We start from the raw sequence: 20,592 nt of genomic DNA on the forward strand, positions 1-20,592 counted from the left end.
AAGATTTTTTCCATTGACATTTCAGAGAGAATATAAATATGGGTGTGAATGTTTTAAGCAAGCCCCAAGAGACAGGAGCTTGAGATTACAAATCTTCAGAAGTGTTTTAATAGTCTGTCAAACTCAGTTGACAATGTTTTATCAATTCTGGAAGCTATTTCCATAATGATAAAATTAATGGTTTAGAAGGAGATGGAGAATTTCTTTGACATCTAAGCACAAAAGTCCTCCCAGGGGGTTTGCAGATAAATCAAATCCAGCGCTCCCTTTGTTAATGAAGAGAACCCGTATCAAGAATATATACTTTAGTTCCAGAAACATCATTAGTGGGGAAGGAAATAATAAAGAAGGTACAGGGAAATGTTCCAGGATGTCCGATAAAAGGCAGTCCAGATTAAGAAAATATTAAATAATAATGAAAATGAAGTCAGACATCACAGAAAACACGCATCACTGTGGTGATGGTTGGGACTGTGGTTTTCATGTTCTTTTTAACTTCAGTTTGCACAGGGGACCTCGGGTGACAGACAGAGACTCCCCCCAAAAAGGAGAGTGTGTATTGTCTGGTCTCCCCACCCGTGCTTCCACAACTCCACACTCAGCCCATTTTTCTTCTGGTGAAATGATATCATAAGCACATATACCATGAGCACATCTGAGAACACAGTTAAGAAACCAGTTTTCAAACGTCGTTAGTGGACCCCGATACCTCGCTCTTTTCACATCTTAATTCTGCCTGCTTTTATGCTATGCCTATTATCTCTTTCCGATGTATTTAGTAATGTTCCACAAATGCTGGAGGAAACTTAAGGATGAGCCCTTTTACGCCTTATATAGCTTTAAAATCAAATAAATAACTGTTTATTAAATAAGCCTGACACAAAGCAGCACTTTTTATTTTCCCAGGCTCCTTTACAGAGGGGTACTATCCCTCACAGAGAAGGCGCTAAGTGCCCTCCTGTAGGAAAATGAGTAGTTTCATTTATTATAGTTAATGCTGGCAATGAACTTGGCCAGTGGGTTTGCCCAGATCAGACAAACCCAGAGCCTTTCATGGCAAAACCTCATCAGGCAGAGCTGGTGCCTATTAAGAGTCCAGTGGCAGGTGAGTTTCTTCTCCACCTGCCATCTTAGAATCACAGAAAACTCTGAAGAATTTTAGTCATTGAGGAAAAAGTTTCCTTATTGTCTGAGAAGCGTAAGTTTCAGTAGATTGGTTTGGGACTATCCACGGATCATCGGAAAGATCCTTCAATAAGGCTACCTTGTAAATAAACTGTTTTTCGTAGCCGTTGGCCAGGAATCATTTGTTTGTACCATGTAAGTTTTTCTTTATTTAGCAAATGGGAGCTTTCTGAATTTAAAAGTTCTGTGAGGACAGGGATCATTTATCTTTGTGTTTCTTTTACAAGAATGAGTCTCAATATCTAAAGTGGACTCAACTGAATTTCCAACCAGTGTGATCAAGTTTCTGTCCCATATGGTCTTCACCTGCTCTACATCTTCACTAAAACCCATCAGTGGATTCCTGTGTTTCTTCAGACCTTGGGATAATGGCCAAAGTCCTCTGGGTCACTTTGTAAGCCCCGTGAGATCTGCTCTCACCGACTTCTGCAGTCACACTGGCCTCTCACCTTTGTTACTCGGTCAAGCTTCTCAGCCCCATAGTAGAGCCTCATCATCATTGCTGGAATCTTCCTTTAACTTCTTGACCAGCTCATCCCCCAGGAATGGTACTCACGGCACCCACACCAGGCTCCATAAAGTGGTAATTTTCCATTTACTTGTGGGCTTTAAAAAAAAAATAATTCCTGGCTTCTCCACTAGACCATAGCTTTCCTGGTGGCAGAATTTCTTTTTTCTTGCTTTGCCGTGAAATCCTCAGCACCTAGCATTGTGCTGAGCATGTGCTGAGCATCCAGTATATGTTTGCTGAATGGATTCATGAATGCATGAGGCAAAAGTATTTTACTGATGGCCAGGTTTGGAAGCAGGTGGGTAGGAGAGATAAGAAATAGAGGGGAATATGGGAAAAACAGAGAGGGAGACAGAGACTACAAAGTATAATCTAGGTATTTTACAAAAGCAAAGTAGGATTGTGTAATCACATCCCCAGTGCAAGAGGATTAATTATACAATGTAAACCAAACCCATGAAAAGTTGCAGGGATCGTTTCTCAGTTCATTCACTCAAATAAACATTTCTCAAGCACCTACCAGGATCTGTCCTCAGTGTTAGGGAAACAACTATGGACACTCTAAGTTCCTGATTTCATGGAGTTTGAATGATACATTTGAAAATGAATATTCAATGTAGCAGCTGGTGCTACAGCTATGTAGGAAAATGAGAGGATGAGAGGAAGACAGCATAGCCGGTGTTATTTTCGATAGGGTGGCCAGGAAAGGCCTCTTTGATGGGGCGGTGACCTGAACCAGGCCAGGGAGGAACCTTGTGAATCCTGGAGCAACACCGTTTCGGGCCGGAGGAAGAGCAAGTTCAAAGGCCCTGAGGCAGCAGTGTGCTTGGCAGAGGAACAGTCAGAGAGGAATGCAAATGCCTTCCCCAGATGTGAGAATTTTCATCTTAGTGCTCTCCTACCTTCTCTGGATAAGTTCTCTTGGGCCTGGTCAGGGAAGGCTCTGTTCCTTTTAGCCATGAGGAATCTCAGTGTCCTATCTAAGGTATCTAGCAACCAGGAGCTTTGGGGGGCCTCGTATCTGACTCTGTCTTAGCTCTGACTTATTGGCCATCCACCTTTCTCTTTGGGCTGTTCTCATCCTGCCCTTTATGGCTGACTGCCTGCAGTGCCCTGGCCTTTTCTTGATTGTGACACTCGACCTAGGGCTGCCAGGTTGACCTCACCTGGGATCAGGTTCTCCATGCCAACGACCCACTCTCAGTGGTGCGCCCCAGACTTTATTGGATTCCTGGCACAGAACCAGCATGAGTTAGCCATCAGCAATCCTTGCCAAAGTGTTATATGATAGACTTCTAGTGTTAGTCCTTCAAAGGAAACATCTGTCAGAAATATCCAAGTAATTTCCAAACCCAAAGGGATGCTTCTTAAAAGGATGCAGAAGATATTGTAATGTGAGGGAGGGGGCTGTCTCTGCTTAGTGTGCTTAAGTCACAACCTTGATATAGTCTCTGTATTACTAGAACGTGAACTTGACTAGCAATGTTGTCGACAGTCCTCAGTCTCCCAGGAGAAGGAATTCAAGGCCATCAATGGCTCTCTGGGTCTGCTCTGGATGATGCACCCTTGGAAAAGGGTGTGGAAGACTAAAAATGCCACCCCTCCCTCAGAAATATACCTGCATGCTTGGTGACAATCCTGGAATCTCGTTGGCTGCTTTCTGTCTTTCCTCTGGTTTTCGACAAATGTTTGCATTTCTCTTAAGAAGACCCTGCTAATCTCAAGACACGTGAAATAACGTGCAGTTCCATGGTAGTTTGGCTTTTAACAAATACAACTAATCATTTCTAAAGGTTGGTGGAAAGGATTGTAACAATGGTGTATGTAGATGGAGAAAATAATGAAGTCACTGTTCTTTATTAATGCCCTAACATGCTGTTAAAATAAACTCAAATATTGTAAAGAAGAGAAATAATATCACCTTCTTCTAGGCTTGGATAGGACAGAAAGAATTCTTTTAATCTCTTAAGGGTTATTACAGGACCCAGTTTACAAGCATCAGCTATTAAATTACAGGTGAGAACTTGGATTCCAGATACACATCGGAATGCATTTCAAGAGTGCATTCGAAAAGAACAGCAGAACCCTATTGTCCTCTTTCTGCTAGCCGTGGTACATATTCCATGGTTAGTGGTCATTAATTATCAAGCTATTGATAGAAAGTGCTTCTTTTAACATTTATTTGTTCAACCCAATAGTAGCTTCTTTGAACCACAGGTTCTGTTATAGGACTTGCTAACACATCAAACCAGTATTAATTAAGCCTTGGCAAATGGTATGTATTATACTGATATCTATTCCTTTGTTCATATATCTAATTTGTCCTACTGAAAATATTTAGAGATTAAAGGCCTTTAATAGGACTTTGATTTGCTGTTAACTCAAGAGAATGCCGAGTGCCAGTGACTATATATACTTTCTCTGACACAAATACAGGGAGAGAGAGAGCAGGAGGGAGAGGGAGAGAGTTTATTAGTAATTTAAGTAATAAAAGTTACACATTTCTGTGTTCTGGTTATGAGTACTTTAATTTATAAAATGAATGAATATGCATAAAAGAACCAAAATATGAATGAGCTGACCTCTGTGGTGGGCGTTCCCTCACTGCTAACGGCCCCTTCCTATTGGCCCTCCAGTTTCCTTTGGGGGGATTACGGAATCTCAGGGCAAGTCTCCCAGGAGATCTATCATATAAGAATCCCATTGGCTTAAATTTACCAGGAGTTTCTTTCTCTTTTATTCAAGAATCCTAACTAATGTATACTTTTTGAACAAGGAAAAGAAGGAGGCAAACAGTGATCAGAATTTCAGACCCGTATCTTGCTGTCAGTGATTAAAATATCATATTGTAATGTCAATGAACATGGTGGAAATAAATGGGTTAATATTCATGCTTCGTCTTAAAATGTCTTTGGATGGAAGGTGCTTCGTTAGGACAGCAGATGACTATTGCTGACTGCTCCCTGGGATATGAAGAGGAGAATAAAGTCAATAGTCACTAACTGCCCTGGTTAACAGTGTTTTCTAAATCCCTATGTAGTCTAACCTGAGTTAGTTCACTTTTTTAAAATAGGGAATTGTGAATAAAAAAAAGTTAGCATCAAGTAAGATGCTTCTAACATTAAGAAGAGTACTTCCTATTTATCCTCCTCTGTTGTCTACTCGTTAAAACCCTGTGTGGGCAGTCTTTCTCTGACACGGAGGCTGTGTTTCAGGGACCTTCCTGCACCATCAGTGGGGATGAATGACCTGGCACCGGGGCAGATCCGGGGTGGTGGGGATCTGCTGCTCCCCTCCCACCCCTGCCTACTTAAATTTTGCCACAACAGCATCTTCTCCACGGGCTGCTGAGACAATGAGCCATTTCCTCCTAGTATTCTTTGTTCAGGATCCATGGAGTGTTAGATGTAAAAAGTACTTCAGAGATCACTTGATTTAACCCTGTCACATTTTGGAGGAGAAAACAGAAGCTAGTCTAAAATAACACCGTAACACCGTAAATTTGGGTGCAAGAGGGCAGACTGGATTTTTATTTCTAGACATGACTTCAGTCCTTTCATTGAAGCCACTGAATTTCTCCCATGGAAATCACGATGCTACGGTCAGTGTCTTACCTAGTAAAACCGTAGATTTGTTTAGTTCTCTCAGCAACACTCACTGTCCAATAGAATTTTCTGCCCTGATGGAAACAGTTCATGTCAACGTGACTAATGGGCCTTCGAAATGTGGCTAGTGTGGCTGAGAAACTAAGTTTTCTTTTACTTTTTACTGTGTGAGCGCAGAGAGTTCCCGTACATCCTTCCCCCAGCTTCTCCTGACATCACAAACTTACAGAACCCATTTCATTTGTCAAAATGAAGAAATCAACCTTGTTACAATACTGTTAACTCACCTACAGGCTTTATTCAGATCTCACCATTTTTTTTTTCTATTAGCATCTGTTTTTCTCTCCTAGGATCCAATCCAGGATCTCACATTGCATTTAATCATCATGTCTTCTTACTCTTGAAGAAATGATGATTTGATCTGATTTGATTTAAGTTTAAATAGCCACACATGGCTAAGTGTAAGGGACAATGCAGCCGTGAGCGTACAAAACACCTTCACATCCGTTGCTTTCTTTAATTCCTATGACAGCCTGAGGAACCATTATGACTCCCAAGTTATGGAGCAGGAAAGTGAAGCCTCAAGGACTTGTAACTTATTTTGCCCATCCCCTCGCTGGTAAGTGGCAAAGTGGCTGAAAACTGCCAGGGTTTTCTGACCCTTGGCTGCATATATTTCCCAGCCTGCCCCAGCTGCTTCCCCACAGTGACGCATGTGACTTAAAACTCACAGGAGACTCTGATGTAACATTTATGACTAAGATATGTGGAAAAATCTATATGTCTTAGAACATCTTTTAAAAAGCAAACAGCCCTTTGGAGTGGAAAAGGTCTCAGTATTCTGGAGGAACGGCTCCTCCTCTCCTTGACCTCTAGATGGATGTTGGATCCCAGACCCTAGTCCTGGGACCTCTTCTGTATTTACGCTCTCTCTAAGTGATCTCATTCAGTTCCTTGGCTTTAAATAACACTTATAAACTGATGGGCCCCAAATTTATATCTCCAGGCCAAAACCTTGCCCTGAAACTCCACCTGCTTCCCTCCCATAGTCTGTGAACGTCTAATGGGCTCTCAAATTGAGAATTTTGCACCCTCTCCAATGCCCCCACACCAGGTTTCCCCAAGTCTGCTCATCTCTGTAAATGGCACCACTCCTATTCAGTTAATTAAGCTGAAACCATAGAAGCTGTCCTTGATTCCTTTCTTTCTTGATCTCATTTGCAACATCCAAACCATTTGCAAAGGCTGTTTCTGCAGCACAGATCCATGATCATCCACCTCCTCTGAAGCCCCATCCTTTCCTACCGGGGCTGCTGCCACAGCTTCCTACTAGTCAGTCTCCAATCAAATCTTACAACTTCCCCCTTTAGATTCACCCAACAGCTTCCCACAGCCCTTAAAATAAAATCCAACCACCTCAAGATGCCTTGAAAGGTCCTAGATGATCCCCTATCTACTTCTCTGATTTTGTTCCCTGTATTCTTCATTTATGATGTTCCAGCCAAATCAGACTTCTGTCAAACTGAAAACTCAAACCCACCAAAAAAGAACCTGTCCACCTCACGGCTTTGCAGCTACTGTTCCGTCTGTTAGGAGTTCCACCTCCAGATCTTGCATGGCTGGTTCCTAGTATTAGGGGCTCAGCTTAACTGTCACCTCCTCACAGAGACCTTCCCTGGCCACCTACTCACTTCCTACCACATTGCCCAGTTGTTTTCTTTGTAGCAGTTATCCATTCTCTGAAGTGATCTTACTTATTCTTTTTTTTCTCCTGGTTATCTGTAACCACAATGTCAGCTCCAAGAGACGAGAGACCTTCTCTCCCGGGCACCGTATCTCCAGTGCCTGTAAATGTTGGGTACATGGTAGAGCCTGAGTAAACACCACTGAGTGAATGAGTGAAGGAGGGCCAGCAAACCAACATTTATGTGTTGGGCCCTCAGTAAATCCACCCCTACTGCCTGGTAAATGATTTTCTGAGTGGCACTAAGGTCAGCTCATAATTGGATCTATCTCTCTGGTGAGATTAATAGTGTCAGCCACATGGAGAGGGTGTGGAGAAATGGGAACCTTCCATTGTTGGTGCAGCCACTATGGAAAACACTGTGGAGATTCCTTAAAAAACTAAAAATAGACTTACCATATGATCCAGTGATCCCACTCCTGGACATATTTCTGGAGAAAACTCTAATTCAAAGAGAGACATACGTCCAGCAGCACTATTTACAGTAGCCAAGACATGGAAGCAAACCAAATGTCCATCAACAGATGACTGGATAAGGAGATGAGGTATATACACACAGTGAAATGCTACTCAGCCATAAAAAAGAATGCAATAATGCCTTCTGTAGTAACATGGATGGACCTAGAGATGATCATACTAAATGAAGTCAGCCAGAAGGAGAAAGACAAATACCATATAATATCACTTATATGTGGAATCTTTAAAAAAAAGGACACAAATTAACTTATTTACAAAACAGAAACAGACTCACAGACATAGAGAATAAACAGGGTGATCAGAGGAGAAAGGAGGGAGGAAGGAAAAATTGGGAGTTCGAGATTTGCAGACACTAACTATTATATATAAAATAGATGAACAACAAGGTCCTACTGTATAGCACAGGGAACTATATTCAATAGCTTGTGGTGACCTATAATGGAAGAGAATCTGAAAAAGAATATATATGTATATGTATGTGTGCATGTGTGTGTGTAAAACTGGATCAGTATGCTCTATATCAGAGACTAACACAACAATATAAATCCTCTCTACTTCAATAAAAAGTAGTGTCAGCCATAGCTCCCTGGGCTTCACCATCACGTGGATAACAGTGATATACCAGAAGTCGTAGCCAATATGTTAGATAGTCTAGGTGAGGGGAGGCTGCGTAACAAATGCCCTCAAAACCTCAGCAGCTGAATACGACAAAAGGTTTTTATGCACACAAATGCCAGTGCAGGCTGGGCCACTCTCTAGGGCACCTCTTCTCCACGAGGCAATTCAACAATCTAGACTGCTTTGATACTATAATGCCACTCACTATAAATGGCTTCCTGGTCTCATAGCAGGCAAAGAGGGAGCTGACAGTTCACACACCAGCTTCGAAATGCTTTGGCCCAAAAGCAACAAACACTCTTTCTGATCACAGCCCATTAGCCAGATTGCTCACAAGAGTCTGACTAATTGCAAGGGCGCTTGCAATATGGAGGGAAAAAAAGATGATTTGGTACATGGAAAACAGTCCACCCTTGGAAGGTAGACTACCCATTAAACAACTCCCACCTCTCCAAGGGGGATTATTTAAAGTCCCATGTAGTCGTTGCACCTAGCTGTAAGTCCTGCATCTCCAGGGGATGTGCTATATGTAGCATCTCTGTTGAGTCAAGATGAAGCTCATTGTGGTCCAGAGGTGTGTGAACTAAAATGACAAATGATCTACCCCTAAGCCCCCAAAACCCAGTGTACAATACTGGTACAGGGATTGGTCAACCACAAAACACACTCCCGTTTGAAAAAGAGAAGATTATAAGACACACAGCGGTATCTGGTCAATGATAGGGTCCAGAGTTCTTTGTAGCCTTTGGTTCCACTTTTGGAAGTTTCTTCCTCTTGCATTATTTTCCTTAGTCAAATAGGAAGTGAGTGTTGGGGACCATGTCCTGTTAGAGAGATGCATGGCTTTCTCAGCCCATTTCCTGCTTACAAAATATTGTCTCAAACCAATAGCATTTTTCTCATCTATCTGCTTCCAGTCAATTCTCTGAGCCAGCAACCACACCCAATGTTCTTTTAGAAAAATGATCTAATCTTTATTTCCTTGCTTTCTCACCTCCATGGCCCTCCATGTGTCAACTTCATGGTGCTGTCTGCTTTAGTGGGAAAGCTACTCCTATCATAGGATTTTATCCAGCAGAAAGGCTTCATTGAGCACCCCACCATTAGTCTGAGTTTTCCTCATGTTGTTTTGAGTCTTTGCTGCTCAAATGTTTTCTCAGTACTATTAGAATCAAGAAATGGTCCCTTTGACCAACTTTATCTGTCCTCATATTGCTCGTATTTCCTTTCTTTTCTGCTTGTAAAACAGTCAGTTCTTTCTTGAGCTCATCTCTTTCTTCTAACACTTTCCCACACATAGTCTTCAGCCACCCCCTCCCTGGGGAGTGGTAGGCTCACTACCCTGTGATCTCCTACGTTATTGCAGCCAATAGACTGCCTACCATGGAGTAACATTTCCCCCAAATCTGACATCACTTTCCTCACCATCCACTGCTCAGCCACTAGGCAGTGCCACGTATTTCAATTTGGAGTTCTTTTCTTATGGTAGTACCTGGACTAGGTCATCTCCAAGATTCCTTCAAACCATAATGTTCTACGATTCCAAGACGATGCACCTTGGTTTCTCTCACAGGAAAATCCTCTTGCCAGAACACTACTGTTGAAAGCATGGGCGTTATACGCATAAAGAAATCAGAATCCAGAGTAAATACTGATGTGTATTTTTATCCTACGCTTGCCTTAAAAAGACAGAGCAGGAGACTAAAGAGGCAATGGTGTGATCTCGCGTTGTAAGCCTTCTGCATTTTTGGTCTAATGGTACCCTGTCAATTCAGGAAAAGGAGAACAAGGGACGAGAGCAGTGGAAAAGCAGCCCGGCCCGAGCAGGAAGGGAGAAACAGAGTGCGAAAGATCGTGATTGGGAGGACTCCTGCCTATAGTCAGAGGGTGTGGTGGGCAGAGGCAGGAGGAACTCCACCTTTCTGAGTCTCTGGCAGCTGCTTAGGCAGGGAGTTTATGGCAACCTTCAGGAAATGACTCAAGAAAGAAGCGGGGTTAGCAATTAAGGCTCAGAGTTTTTAGAGAGCACGGGTAAGGCGAAGCTTCAACGACTTTCTTTAGGGGTATTTGAAATTCTGTTCATCCTGGGCTTTGTAAGAGTCATAGCCCAGTTAAGGGATGGAACTCTGGTCCTGGTGGGAACTGGTGATGCAGTGAGAGCAGCACGGCTCAGGGCTATTTGACTTTGGGCAGGCTCTTTAACCCTTCTGAGTGTCGCTTTCTTCCTCTGTAAAATGAGGGTAATGAAAATACTTAGGTTGTGGTGAGAAATAAACATGATAATGTACATAAGTAGCATAGAGTTAGTGCTCACCAAGTGCTAGCGCTGGTAATAACGATGACGCTGATGATAATGATGCCACGTAGGAGGTAATGAGGTTCTCAGCCACGTCGGTGTATTATAAGCACCTGGGAGCTTTTAACAGCCCACTGCCCAGGAGGCACCTCACCAATTAGATAGGGATGGCTGGGGGCAGAATCCAGATACTAGCACTGTAGTGTCTCCCCAGTGGAGCCCAACGTGCAGTCGCCAGAAGAGAACCACTAGTTAAGGGTAACACCTCTGGAGAACAGGGATCACTTATTAGAATCAAATACCTCTAAAAGCATCGTATATTAATCAGGCAAAATTTTAAGAGGTGGCATTTTAATGTGATGAAGAATGATCCAGAGGAGTCTTGCGGTGGAGCTACCCAATCACACAAGCAGTTAACAAATGTTTACTCAGTCCCTTTACTCCCCCTGGCAAGTGCTGGAGATCTGCAGAGGAAAACTGTTATTGGGGCATTGATAGTCCAGTGTAAAAGCTAAGCCAGAAAATCAAACCCAAACTTGAACAGCGGTGGCTTCAATGTCACAAAGGGTTCTCAGCTGTTTTTATCATGGCTAATTTATCATGGCTAAGAAATACCAAATGAATACATCAGAGATTTGTTCAGTTTGATGCTTGTTGTGTTATTTTTTGTACTTTTATCTATGTTTGAAATATTTCATTAAAGAAGAAAATGCTCCATTGTGCTAAGAGCTATGATGGGGTAAGACTGGGATGCAGCTGGAACGAAGAGGAGGGCTACTCATCAGCTAGCCCTGAGTGGGGGTGGGAAGGTAAGGCAGAGGGTCACAGAAAGCTTTCAGGAAACCACTGACACTTCTAAAACAGGAAGGTTTCACAAGAGGATTTGCATTTTGGAAAGGTGAATGGGAGAGAGAGCAGAGACATGGAGACAGGGAAACCATTAGAAGACCATTGGTCCTGATGTGGAATTTGTAAGACCTAGATTAAGGCACTTACAGTGGGTATGGGATGGAGGAGCAGAGACCAGAGACATTCTGCAAGGAGCTGATAAAACTCAGGTACCCACTGGATGTGCAGGGTAAGCAAGAGGAAAGCTGGAGTGCCTCTTGAGTTCCTGGAGTGGACTTTTGGGTAGACACAGTTCTTGACACCATTAACTCAGCTGGGGCTTTTAGGATGAACACCAGGTTAGAAATGAAGGAAAGAAGATGTTGAGTTTTTGGGGGGAACTGGTGCTTGTGGTACACCCAAGTGTCCACAGCAATAGAATACACAGGCTCAGGAGAGAAGTCCACCCAGAGATATAGATATGGGGCCAATGGTTCATCCTCGAGGAGAGGGAATAGATTCAGACAACAGGGTGACCAATACAGAGCCCTTGAACTCACCTGCTTTATTATCATGATGATTAGGATGAGAAGAAAATCCTTCCAGAGAGGGAAGCAAACAGGCGAACAGGAGTTAAAATTAGGAAAGAGTTCTGAATGAACCCAAGGGAAAGTGTGAATATCAAAGAGAAAATAACCCCAAAGGTAAACAACAACAACAACAACATGGAGAAGCCAATGGGATATCCATGAAAGTTATCACTAAATACAGCAATTCAATTGCAGGCTGATGGTGATTACAAAAGCTACGTCAGGACACCAGACTGTAGAAGGTAAACTTGCAGCATGGAAGGTACTCATTAAACGCTTGTTGGATTGAAATGCACTGGGTTGCTGCCATCATGGAATAGGCATTGAGCCTTGAGGCAGGGGTAGGAGACGTTGGAGAAGGAATGAGGTCTTTTATTGGGCTTCTCAGTTTGGCGTAGGACCCAATGGTTCTGCTGATGAATCTAGACAGGAGGCTCCCTGTTCCCAGCCTGAGTTGAGTTTGCTTTTGCCAACATTCTACAGCTCTGATCCATTATCAGTGTCACCCCTTTGCCGTATATAGAAACAGTAAGTGCAAAGAAAAACGCGTTGTGGGGGCGGATGACTCAGGGTGTTTGGCAATGGGATAAATGAGCGTTTTGCCTTTAGTGGTGATAGACTGAGGGCCCTCAGGCAAAGACTGCCGTCTGGTTCTCCTCATGGGCGTCCTCCTCCTACTGGATTTTTGCATAGCTCCAAGCATGCCACTGGTACCCACAACAAACCATTAATTAAAGCTAGCTTCTGGTCCAGGTCTGCAAAGTCCAAAGTTGCCATATGGAGTTGGGTGAGTGTGTATGAGAAAGCTTCACAAGTTAGGGAAGAAGCCCTGTCAGCTCTGATCTCCTTGCATCTCCAGAGTACAGTGCCTTGTCTCTACCAGCGACAGACCTTCAGAAACTATCTATTGACTGACAGTTGGGAAGACTTGGGGTAGACTCCTCTGGCACTGTGAATTTCTTTAGTACTATTTCTGATTTGGGCCATGCAGACTGTATCAGTTAGGGTTCAACCATATACAGAACCACTATGTGTATTATATATATTATTAAACGGCATTGGCTTCTAGTTGAGCAGGTCTAAAATCTGTAGGACAGGCAATCAGGAAGAGATGATCACGAGCAGAGTGGAGCTCTATGGGCATGGCTGAAGCTGTTGTCCACAGCCAGAATTTCTTCTCCATCTCTCTGTCTCTTTCTCTCTGGGAAGTGTCAGCCCTCCTTTTAAGGGCTTCCAACTGATTAAGTCAGGCCCACCCAGATTATCCATTATAATATCCCTTACTTAAAGCCAACCAATTAGTGAGTTTAATGACATCTGCAAAACCCCTTCACAGCTGCACCTAGATTAGTGTCTAATGGAATAACTGAGGACTTTAGCTTAGCCAAGCTGACAACAGAAACACCAACACATGGATTTATGAATAATGTGTCGGAGTCCCTGTGGACGAGTAAAGAAAATAGGTGTGTGTGTGTGTGTGTGTGTGTGTAGAGAGGGAGCTGGGGGGCAGCAGTGGGTAGGGGGGCTCTGGAAGTCACAGGACCTCCTTGCTTTCCTTTTTAATTCCGGGATCTCAGGAAAGTCTGTTTGGGTAAGGTCACTGGTGTCTAACAAATAGCCCAGGAAAACCATGACCTCAGGTTCTGTCACCTTGACACACCGAGGAAGAGCCCAGGCCAATGTGTTAGGTAAGTGGCGGCCACTGGAACAGGCCGCCCACCTTGCTCCCTTCCTGGCCAAAGGCACGACTCTGCTGTGTATTTTCTTCTGAGACTCCCCGCATCCGGTGAATTTCTCCACAGCGGCGCCAGAGGGCGCGCGAGCTGAGGAAAACGCGGCGGGCTCCAGGAGGAGCCAAGCAGCCGGTGCTGCGACGCCGGGGCCGCTGGCACGGGTACCTCTCCTTCCCCGGGACCCCTATCAAGGGTGCCACCCTTATGTGCACGTTTCAGGGAGGGGCAGACGGGATTCCTGGGAGCAAAGAATTAATAGATTTCGCTTTCCTTTGTAAGGAGTGGGTGGGAGGGGGCGTTTGTTGGGGAGGGAGGTGGCAGCACCAGGACAAGGGAGGAGGGACCGGGTGTATCTGTGCCTCACTTGTCAAACTGTCGTTCCCTACCTCCTACTCCTGAAACCCGTGAGCAACGTGTTTCAGTGCTCGGGCATCGGAAGGTCCGTTGTCCCGGGAGGAAGGCACCTGGCTCCCAGTCCCCTCCGGTGGGTGCGCACGGACCAGCCAGGGCGCAGACGGCCCCCCCCCCCCCGCCCCGCGCAGCCCCGCTGCTTGCAGAGTTGTATCTGCCTTTCTCTTTCCCGTAACCCCTCCTCTCATCAGCTGCCCTACCCTCTAAAAGTCAGGGGCCCAAGGCAAAAAGGCAGTTCTTTTCTGCAGTTCTTGGGTTTTCGTCTTTTTAATCTTGGGATTAAAAAGAATGTCTGCCACAGTTGACTAATATCACCGTCTCTCCTTTCTCTTTCCTCCTTGAAAATGCAGAGTCTTAAAGAAATGCTTTAGAAAACAATATACATTTTGAGGGAAAGATCACCAGAGCACTTCAATCAAGGCTTTAAGTCAATGGCATTATTGAAAATAATAACGGGCCTGGCTTTTTGCAATTCTCAAAGGTGGACGGTGAGCAAGGACAGAAAGAGTGGATCAGACAGTTGGAAATTATAAAGAGTGGCTGCCGCACTCATAATTTGCACTCAGAGCACTCATAATTCGCACAATAGGGTCATTTAAACACTCAGCGAGACTGAGCGATAAACACATCTCTCACTCAAACATAACCGAGGTCAGGGAGGGAAGCCGCAGTCTTCTTTTCTTGTCTGATGTAGGCACCTCGTGGCCTCGGCTTATGGGTGGTTTTGGAAAACTCTGACAGGAATGAGTGTCTGGGAGACTTCTCAGTTGTCAAGAAGCTTCTTATGTTTCCTAAAGAAACTCAACCTAGATTCATTAAGCCATGTCACCGAGCAAAGAGAATTAAATATTTTTTTAAAGACTGCAACTAATCCTGAAACTTAAATATAGGGGAAAGAATCGTGCATATGAAAGGTCTGTGAAATTTTTACAGGAAATGTGCAAAGATGTTGTTTAAATATCCTCAGATGAGAAAAAAATTGAGATTTTTTCCCCCTCCACAAAACCCAAATGATTTTCAGTCGTCTATTCCCAGACCTTTCCTCGCAGACTTCAATTAAACAAAATAACATCTTTTTGAGTCATTTAGGAAAATATTTATATATCAGTGAAATCAAGGAGATTCTTTGAAAGATGTTGCTAACGTATATTCGAGTAAGGCCAAACCTTGTATTTATGCTCTTTTTTTTTTTTCATTGAAATTGTAGGCTCACGTTAAGGATTTTCCCTCCTTTTACAAACATCAGCACAGTGCCATAACTTCCTTTATTTGCAATCAGTATATTCTATGGTTAACAAAGAACTTTTTAAATAAAAAAAAAGTGCCCTAATGAAATTCAGTACTTCTTTATAAAAAGAAAAAAGGATCTTTTATATGCATTTTTATATGCACTAAATATATAAGCATACTGTGTACCTGGTAAAGTTGATTTCTGCTGACGGGGTAACCCAGGTAAATCAACATTGAGTCCCTAGCACATTATAGGGCATACTTTATTGGGTTTTACCTTCAGGTAAAGACTTCTATTAAGAATGTACAAGAGCCTGCATACCTAGCCTGCCTTGTTTTCCACAGTGCTGTACACATAATCTCTTTTAAAAATTTTTTTAATCAAAGCTTGCTATATTGAATACATTTAATTGGAATCCAGTGGTTAAAAAATATAAAAATTTACTGCTGTAGAAAAGTTTTGATTAGTACTTTCCATTAGCAAGTGTTGTTGAGTAAACCCTCTAACAGTCTATTTGCATTCAGACAAGAACTGACTTAGCAAAACAGGTGATGCTTTCAACTGTACAAATATATTATTTCCCATAAATATTCCTAATGAAAGAGGTGGTCTGTTTCAGAGGAAGTAACTGCAATGAAGACTTTTAAATAATAATAATAAAAAAAAATCGTTCCCAACCTTGATAAGTTCGGGCATGAAGGCTTGAAGGGTGAGTTATTAGGTGTGGAAAGGCAGAGTCTAGAAGCCTCTCCCACGTACATTTTAAAGTAAACTGCCCTAAAGCGTGGCAGCGTGCATCTCGGAAGCACTGCCAGTGCTCGCCTCCCTCCCCAGCAAACGCCCCTTCCCACCATCAGAATCTCGCTCTCTCTTACCCCATCCAAAAAAAGTGAACTCAGATACAAAGACAGGGTATTTCACCCTAATGAAACATTTCAGGGAGATGTGAGTTTATGCCAGAATCCCTTGACCTGATGATGCTAAAATTTTAACAATAAACAAAAGAAACAAAAAGGAGAAAATAATCATACTTTTAAACAAAATTAGAATGTAAAATATGTTCAGTTCTCAATTTTTGGATTAATCTTCCTCTGATGTTTAGATAGCAGTTTAGACTTTATAACTTAACAACAACAAAAAAATAAGGTTCAAGTTTGAAAGGGAATTTTTGATCCCCCTTCCCCATTTATGATTCTCCAGTTCAAGAAGGGCTGCATTTCTCTTCAGTTGTTTGTCTAAATCTGGACTCAAGATGGCTGTTTTCTAAGTAACAAGTCAGGGTTACTGTGTTTCATAGATGACAGACCTCTGACTTACACAAGAAAGCCTGGAAAAGCCCCATGTGTTGTGTAGCCAGAGATCTGAATCTAGCCTTTTCTAGTGCATCATTCATTTCAGGCCACTCTTAGAGTTAAGTGCAGTGACTATTTTCTGCTTCTTCTTCTTTTTTTTTTTTTTACTCTTGTGATGTTTTGGTAAATTCCTAGCTACTATAATGTGTGTGTGTGTGATGGGAAGGGGGCCACGAGAAGACAGAGTAGCAGGGGAAAAAGGAGGAAGAACTGGGGATGCAGAAAGCCTCTGCTTTGGGATATGACATGTTCTCCTTTTCCACTGTCTTATTCACAGAGAGCTTCAAGAAGAATATTATTTAGTGGACTAAATCCCTCCTTTCTTTTTCAAAATTGGTCACAGTTATAGGAGACTGTCCTGTTTCATTATTGTTGAAACGTCATGTTTCTATTCTATGGTTTACTCTGTGTGCATGATACACACACACACACACACACACACACACACACACACGACTTTTCTTTCTCTTTGAATATCATCACTGTTGGCTGACAATGAAATTGTGAATAACATCCCATTCTTTGTTGCATCCCAATGTTCTGTCTTTGCAAAATTGATACCTCCATATAATGAAGATAATTCAGTGACAGCAGCGAACAATACCAATTACAATGCTTGGCATGAAAAGAATGTTATATCAGAAGAATACTTCGCAGGAAAATGACATTTCACGTTAGAATTATTTGATTTGATTATGAAGAAAAGAAAATGTTAATGTATCCTAATCAAATAGTAAGCAGTCAAAAGAATTGAAACATGTAAAAGAATCTCAATTTTCAGAAGAAATGTATTTGCTTAGTTCTCATTTGACATTCTACTACCAGTTTAAATTTTGTTAATCAAATCTAAAGTTATAGAACCTGTTAATCTTGTAGGTTAATCAAGGGAAAAATTTTAGTTCAGAACCTGAATAGGAGGTAGTTGGTACTACCTTTCAGCATAAAAAGAATCCTTTTCACAGTGTTACTTCTAAATGGGTTTGACAGAGGACTATTGATAACTTCCATTTGTAAGAAATGGCCTTATTTCAAGACATGTAAAGAATGCACTAGTATGTGCATTATAATAATGTAATATGTAATATGAAAAAAAATAGTAACCCCTTTGTCCCGCACCTCTGATTTCTGGCCCTGCACAGAGTGGGCGTGCACAAGAGTTAAGAAGGATGTAGTTTGTCCCCTAGAAGACACAATCCAGTGGCTCTTTTAAGAAAATGAAAGGAGTCTCCACGTAACCCAGTTGACTTGTTGTTCAGTAAGTCTGTCTTAATAGCTTTCAAGAGATAACTTCCACTCAGCTCCAAAAGACTTTTTACAAAGTCTGAATTTCTGGGATTTGATGGATTAAAAACATGTTTCTATAACACTTTCAGAAGCTGTTTAGGTTGAGAATTTTAAAACACCCTGGGTATGTGGTCTTTTTACTCCTTATTGCCAGCTTTGTCTTGAATATCTCTTTATCCACTATAGATTTTTTTTGCACTGTCTTCCTATGTAAAAGTGTCTTTGAGGACAGATGCCTTCCTAGCCATTCTAGAATCTTCAGTGCTGAATGACAGAATGAGCTCACATAGTTTAGAAACGTGCTAAGAATCCATATTTTAAACAAAAATATTCTAACTGAAAATACCATTTTTTAATACAAAGTAATAGAATTAAAGTAAAGTCATACTATAAATAAGAGTGGAAAGAAGAAAATTAAAATCCTTCATAATTCCACCCAAAATTCAGGGTTAAGCACTGTTATTGTTTTGACATATGTGTTATCTTGACATGTTTGTCTAGATATTTTTCTGTGGAGCTACATGCACTTTTTAAAAAGCAAAATATGCATTATACTATGCAGTCTAACCTACTTTTTCACTTAATATATCATGAGCCTCTTTGCTATGGATAAATACAGATGTCATTGCCATTTTAAAAGGCTTTAGAGCATTAGGCCATATAAATATATCAAAGTTAATTCAATCGACTTTCCGTAATTAGCCATTTATGTTGTTTTCAGAGTTGGCTTTTTTTTTTTTGGTATAAAATACAATTTTAAAACAGTGACTTTGTGTCTCATCTCTCTCCAGAAAAGACCAGTTTAAAAAACTCCATATGAACAATCAAGAGGCCACTTGTAGGAGAGGGTACAGCTTAGTGGTAGAGTGCTTGCTTAGCATGCGCAAGTTCCTGGGTTCAGTTCCCAGTAACCCCATTTTAAAAAAGGAAATAAATAAATCTAATAACTTTCCCCTGAAAAAAAAGTAATGAAAAATTTTAAAATTAAAAAAATAATAAAAAGAGGCCATTTGTGGCCACATCATTATTCTTTTTTGTTAGATTGTACCAAGGCTCTTTTTCCCAAGATGTATAGTCCTAAAGGAAATTTGGTTTCTTTAATGTTTGGAGTGTTGGGCAAAGAAATCATGGAACACATGGGTTCTGCTTGCATTCCTCCTGAGTTTGGGAACAAGACAGTCTGTCTATATAGAAAGCATGGCACTCAGCAGACTTACACCAAATGATCAGGAAATACTGACAGTTTAGGATTTCATTGAAACCCCATCTCACTCTAAGACAAAATCTATTTCTAACATCAATTATTTTGTTATGCAGGCAGCACTGATGAAGCTTAAGAAAAGCCTATTCTTTATTTAGAAATGATACCTGATGGATGTTAGGGACTTTTGAAAAGAATCGATGTTTGGCAGATGTCCAAATCACAAAACGATTGCTTAAAAAAAAAAATCAAGAAAGCCAAAAGAAAAATGAATGGCTAGAACATTCCACTAACTGCCTTTATTCTTTATCTCATCCCACAGGGCCTTGGAGGAACAACAGAACTGTTTTCCTCAGCTCTGCCCTTTCTGCTCATTTCCTGTCACACGAGATGTGATTTTTCAGTGGCCATCTCCACTGTCAGTCACCTATGTCTGCTGGATCAAGAGACTGACATTATCTAGAAATCTATGAATTAAAAAGCGTCCAAGACCTGCTCCCTGGGGATTGTGTGCCATGAAGGGTACAAAAAGTAAGGGAAGTGACGGTCTCTAATCAGAACTCTGTTCCTTGTGTACAGAAGGTTCTAGAAAGAACACGAGTGTTTCTGGGTGTCCCTGAGTGAACATAAATTTTCATGCTGCTATGGAATTTCTTATTTCTTTGACATCTCAGTGATAGGCTGAATTAAAACCCGGGGCCCTAAATGAACACCCAGCCTTCCGTGGGGTGGGCAGGGAGGCTGAGTTCCCTCTGCCTCGCTGCTCTCTGTCTCGCTGTCTCGTCACCTCCCGCTGACAGACTGCCTGGGATGTCAGGCCACATCTGGTTTACTACCATGAGCGCGATGACTGTAGCCCAGGGTTGCCTGAATAACATCTTTCTCTGTCATATTTTGATAGTTCCCTACTGTTTTTCTAACACAGATGAGGAAGGGTGAGCCTCTTAGGGGAAGTTACTGTTTCTTTCCTGAGATGCTCAGTAAGGACGATGAACGTGGGCCAGGGTGGGGCTGGGACCCGGCCGAAGCCTTAGCCAGAGCCTGCGAGGGGACCCCGCCTACAAGCTGACAGAACACCAGGTCCCGGTCCAAGCTGTTCTTCAGATGTAAGCCGTTACCTCCCAGTTCCAGCTGATCTGGCTTAGTGGATGAAATGGCATCTTTCCCTTAGGAACCTCCATTCCTGAGGTTTCACTCAAGAGATATGCTGTTTGTGATAACAGCGTGTCCGAGAAGACAGTTTTTTACCCCCAGTCCTTGGCTGACCTCCGATACGGGAGACATACCCTCAGTCCTCCTCTCTTTGCGCCGAGCAGGCTCCTGGGAGGGCAGGCTCCCTTCCTTGTCTGTGTGACCGCTCGTGTGCCCCGCAGAGCACGGCGACTGGGGTGGGGAGCCTGGCCTCGTGGCCCCGGGGGCGCGTGGGGAAGAGCTGATGTGGGCGGCGGGGCGGCCGGTGCAGTTATTTATTATTTCACTGAGTTGCCGCTGAGTGACTAGGGCTCCCAGCGTCCCAGCAGGCTGGC

The 20,592-nt window shown here is 42.5% G+C and overlaps 1 protein-coding gene across 2 annotated transcripts in view; it reads left to right on the forward strand.

Moving 5' to 3' along the window:
* TRIL (TLR4 interactor with leucine rich repeats) overlaps positions 1-19,711 on the forward strand; it is an 82,613-nt gene extending 62,902 nt beyond the window's left edge. For both annotated transcript variants that reach the window (XM_072964763.1, XM_072964762.1), the window contains one exon: positions 19,389-19,711. The gene's annotated coding sequence lies outside the window, so the exon portion shown is untranslated. The remainder of the gene's footprint in view (positions 1-19,388) is intronic.
* Positions 19,712-20,592: the final 881 nt, after the last annotated feature.

Source organism: Vicugna pacos, chromosome 7 (assembly GCF_048564905.1).
Source record: "Vicugna pacos chromosome 7, VicPac4, whole genome shotgun sequence".
Lineage (NCBI taxonomy): Eukaryota > Metazoa > Chordata > Mammalia > Artiodactyla > Camelidae > Vicugna > Vicugna pacos.